This window comes from Tasmannia lanceolata, unplaced genomic scaffold (assembly GCF_043159265.1).
Source record: "Tasmannia lanceolata isolate RefF3 unplaced genomic scaffold, GAP_Taslan_0.1 ptg000297l, whole genome shotgun sequence".
NCBI lineage: Eukaryota > Viridiplantae > Streptophyta > Magnoliopsida > Canellales > Winteraceae > Tasmannia > Tasmannia lanceolata.
In genome coordinates, this window is record NW_027518972.1 from 170,001 (window position 1) to 175,000 (window position 5,000).

Consider the following 5,000-nt stretch of genomic DNA (forward strand, 5'->3'; position numbering starts at 1 on the left):
CAAAGCATGCCCCATTCGTTAGCCTATCCAGGCAAAAACGCCCAAAACCAGCCCATTCCAGTGCCTATCCGGGGAAAACGCCCAAAGCATGCCCATTCCTTAGCCTATCCAGGCAAAAACGCCCAAAACCAGCACATTCCAGTGCCTATCCGGGCAAAAACGCCCTAAGCCTGCGCATTCCAGCGCCCCGCAGCATGCCACCCTCCTATAGGGTTTGCGCAACCAACCCGCCTAACCACCAGTGGCAACCAAAGGTGCTGTTAGCGACGACTTCTGAAGACGCAACGAGACGCGACGGGTTTGCGCCCAGACGCGACGAGGCGATGCGGGATCTGCGCCCAACCGTGCCTACACCCGCCGACTTGATGCGGGAGCTGCTGGCCCAAGCATGCCTAGCGTGCAAGGCCTGCGTGCAAGGCTAGTGTGCAAGGCTCGTGGGCAAGGCTAGTGCGCAAGGCTAGTGCCCAAGGTCTGTGTGCAAGGCTAGTGCCCAAGGCTAGTGAGCATGGCCTGTGTGCAAGGCTAGTGTGCAAGGCTTGTATGCAAGGCTAGTGTGCAAGGCTGGTGTGCAAGGCTTGTGGGCAAGGCTGGTGCGCAAGGCTAGTTCCCAAGGGTTGTGTGCAAGGCTAGTGCCCAAGGCAAGTGCGCAAGGCTCGTGCCCAAAGCTAGTGCGCAAGGCTTGTGTGCAAGGCTACTGCGATGGGCCAGTGCCCAAGGCTTGTGAGCAAGGCTTGTATGCATGGCTTGTGTGCAAGGCTAGCGTCCAAGGCTTGTGCGCATGGCTTGTGCGCAAGGCTTGTGTCCAAGGCTTTTGTGCAAGGCTCGTGCGCAAGGCTAGTGTGCAAGGCTTGTGCGCATTGGCAGGTAGCCCACCAGCATGCACGATCCAAATGCCACTCACGCGACAACACGGTGCCAAGCCGGGCATGGTGTGCACTCAAAACCAATCAACGGACAGAGGTCATGCGTCATGGGGGGGATCTAGCAAGGCCATGGGGAAGGTCATGGAGGACCTTGGAAGCAAGCGCAAGACGAGAGCGAATCGAACAAGGGGCCAGGACGGGGCCTTGTGCCCATGGTCTTCGCAAGACAGCGTCCAAGGCACCCGAAAGCCCAAGGGAACCCAAACCCGGCCGACACTTGCAATCGCACATGCTCTCTGCAACACACCATCAATGCCGCCCAACGGGGCCAGCACGAGCAGTCCTCCGCGGTCCCCTGGCCCTGCGCACGTTTGTCTTCGAAACCGAGCATCAATGCCACAGAAAGTGCCGGGGCGCCAGCTGGAGCCATCATCCGCGTTGCCATGGCTCGCTTGGCCTTGGCTTGCCAGGCCCCGACACGAGCAATCGCGCATTTTCTTTGCAACCGACCATCAATGCCGCCCAACGGGGCCAGCACGAGCAGTCATCCGCGGTCCCCTGGCCCTGCGCACGTTTGTCTTTGAAACCGAGCATCAATGCCACAGAAAGTGCCGGGGCGCCAGCTGGAGCCATCATCCGACGTGCCATGGCTCTGGTCCCATGGTCTTCGCAACCGAGCATTCGTGACACCCGCGGGGCCAGGACACCAACCCTTCCGACACGAGCATTCGCGCATGTTCTTTGGCCACACAACGGCGCCAGCACGAGCAAAATCATCCGCGGTGCGGTGGCCTTGCACGGCCTTTTGTCTTTGGAACCAACCATCAGTGCCACGGGAAGTGCCGGAGTCCCGGCATCCGCGGTGCCAAGTCATTGCGCCCTTGGTCTTTGCAGCGGGGCATGCCGGGCACTCCCAACCATTGCAAGCAAGCAAGCAAGCAAGAAAGAAAGTAAGTAAGTAAGTAAGTATTACATATAGGGGCGGGACATGCGGGGAGATCTGCGAAACGTGCATTACGGGGCACACGCGTACCTACCGGGGCATACCGACCCCTATTGGGGCACACGTGTGCATATCGGGGCATACCGGGCCTATCGGGGCACACGCGTACATACCGGGGCATACCGAGCCCTACTGGGGCACACGTGCGCATATCGGGGCGTACCAAGCCTATCGGGGCATACGCATGTATCCCAAGGCATACCGAGTCAATCCGGGCATACGCGTTCATACCGGGGCGTAACGGGCCTATCGGGGCATACTTGGGCATATCCGGGCAAAAAATGCCCAAAACTTGCGCAACCTTGGCAACCGTGGTCCATTCCTCTCTATATGCCTAGCCTTGCCAACCGTGGTCCATTCCTCACTATATGCCATGGCCTTGTGCCCATGGTCTTCCCAAGACAGCGTCCAAGGCCCCCGGAAGGCCAAGGGAGCCCAACCCAGCAATGCCCTGCTATGGCAAGCCAAGGCCAAGCATTCCGGTGCCTATCCGGGCAAAAATGCAATTCCTCTCTATATGCCTAGCCTTGGCAACCGTGGTCCATTCCCCACCATATGCCATGGCCTTGTGCCCATGGTCTTCCCAAGACAGTGTCCAAGGCGCCCGGAAGGCCAAGGGAGCCCAACCCAGCAATGCCCTGCTTTGGCAAGCCAAGGCCAAGCATTCCGGTGCCTAACCTTGGCAACCGTGGTCCTTTCCTCACCATATGCCATGGCCTTGTGCCCATGGTCTTCGCAAGACATCGTCCAAGGCGCCCAAAAGGCCAAGGGAGCCCAACCCAGCAATGCCTTGCTAGGACAAGCCAAGGCCAAGCATTCCGGTGCCTATCCGGGCAAAAACGCCCAAAGCATGCCCATTCCTTAGCCTATCCAGGCAAAAACGCCCAAAATCTGCACATTCTAGTGCCTATCCGGGCAAAAACGCCCACCAGCATGCCACCCTCCTATAGGGTTTGCGCAACCAACCAGCCTAACCACCAGTGGCAACCAAAGGTGCTGTTAGCGACGACTTCTGAAGACGCAACGAGACGCGACGTGTTTGCGCCCAGACGCGACGAGACGATGCGGGATCTGCGCCCAAGAATGCCTAGACCCGTCGACTTGATGCGGGATCAGCTCGCCCAAGCATGCCTAGTGTGCAAGGCCTGTGTGCAAGGCTAGTGTCCAAGGCTAGTGTGCAAGGCTCATGTGGAACGCTAGTGCGCAAGGCTAGTGCCCAAGGCTTGTGTGCCAGGCCCGTGTGCAAGGCTAGTGTCCAGGGCTTGTGTGCATTGCTTGAGTGCAAGGCTTGTGTGCATTGCTCGAGTGCATGGCTTGTGTGCAAGGGTTGTGCGCAAGGCTAGTGTGCGGGGCTTGTGCGCATGGCTAATGTGCACGGCTTGTGTGCATGGCTACCGTGCAAGGCTAGTTTGCATGGCTAGGGTGCAAGGCTCGCATGCGAGGCTAGTGTGCAAGGCTGCGTGCAAGGGAAGCGTGCAGGGCGAGTGTGCGAGGCCACTGTGCACGGCGCCAGCACTAGCGAGCCATCATCCGCGTTGCCATGGCTCGCTTGGCCTTGGCTTGCCAGGCCCCGACACGAGCAATCGCGCATTTTCTTTGCAACCGACCATCAATGCCGCCCAACGGGGCCAGCACGAGCAGTCATCCGCGGTCCCCTGGCCCTGCGCACGTTTGTCTTTGAAACCGAGCATCAATGCCACAGAAAGTGCCGGGGCGCCAGCTGGAGCCATCATCCGACGTGCCATGGCTCGCTTGGCCTTGGCTTGCCGGGCCCCGACACGAGCAATCGCGCATTTTCTTTGCAACCGACCATCAATGCCGCCCAACGGGGCCAGCACGAGCAGTCATCCGCGGTCCCCTGGCACTGCGCACGTTTGTCTTTGAAACCGAGCATCAATGCCACAGAAAGTGCCGGGGCGCCAGCTGGAGCCATCATCCGACGTGCCATGGCTCTGGTCCCATGGTCTTCGCAACCGAGCATTCGTGACACCCGCGGGGCCAGGACACCAACCCTTCCGACACGAGCATTCGCGCATGTTCTTTGGCCACACAACGGCGCCAGCACGAGCAAAATCATCCGCGGTGCGGTGGCCTTGCACGGCCTTTTGTCTTTGGAACCAACCATCAGTGCCACGGGAAGTGCCGGAGTCCCGGCATCCGCGGTGCCAAGTCATTGCGCCCTTGGTCTCTGCAGCGGGGCATGCCGGGCACTCCCAACCATTGCAAGCAAGCAAGCAAGCAAGAAAGAAAGTAAGTAAGTAAGTAAGTATTACATATAGGGGCGGGACATGCGGGGAGATCTGCGAAACGTGCATTACGGGGCACACGCGTACCTACCGGGGCATACCGACCCCTATTGGGGCACACGTGTGCATATCGGGGCATACCGGGCCTATCAGGGCATACCGGGCCTATCGGGGCACACGCGTACATACCGGGGCATACCGAGCCCTACTGGGGCACACGTGCGCATATCGGGGCGTACCAAGCCTATCGGGGCATACGCATGTATCCCAAGGCATACCGAGTCTATCCGGGCATACGCGTTCATACCGGGGCGTAACGGGCCTATCGGGGCATACTTGGGCATATCCGGGCAAAAAATGCCCAAAACTTGCGCAACCTTGGCAACCGTGGTCCATTCCTCTCTATATGCCTAGCCTTGCCAACCGTGGTCCATTCCTCACTATATGCCATGGCCTTGTGCCCATGGTCTTCCCAAGACAGCGTCCAAGGCCCCCGGAAGGCCAAGGGAGCCCAACCCAGCAATGCCCTGCTATGGCAAGCCAAGGCCAAGCATTCCGGTGCCTATCCGGGCAAAAATGCAATTCCTCTCTATATGCCTAGCCTTGGCAACCGTGGTCCATTCCCCACCATATGCCATGGCCTTGTGCCCATGGTCTTCCCAAGACAGTGTCCAAGGCGCCCGGAAGGCCAAGGGAGCCCAACCCAGCAATGCCCTGCTTTGGCAAGCCAAGGCCAAGCATTCCGGTGCCTAACCTTGGCAACCGTGGTCCTTTCCTCACCATATGCCATGGCCTTGTGCCCATGGTCTTCGCAAGACATCGTCCAAGGCGCCCAAAAGGCCAAGGGAGCCCAACCCAGCAATGCCTTGCTAGGACAAGCCAAGGCCA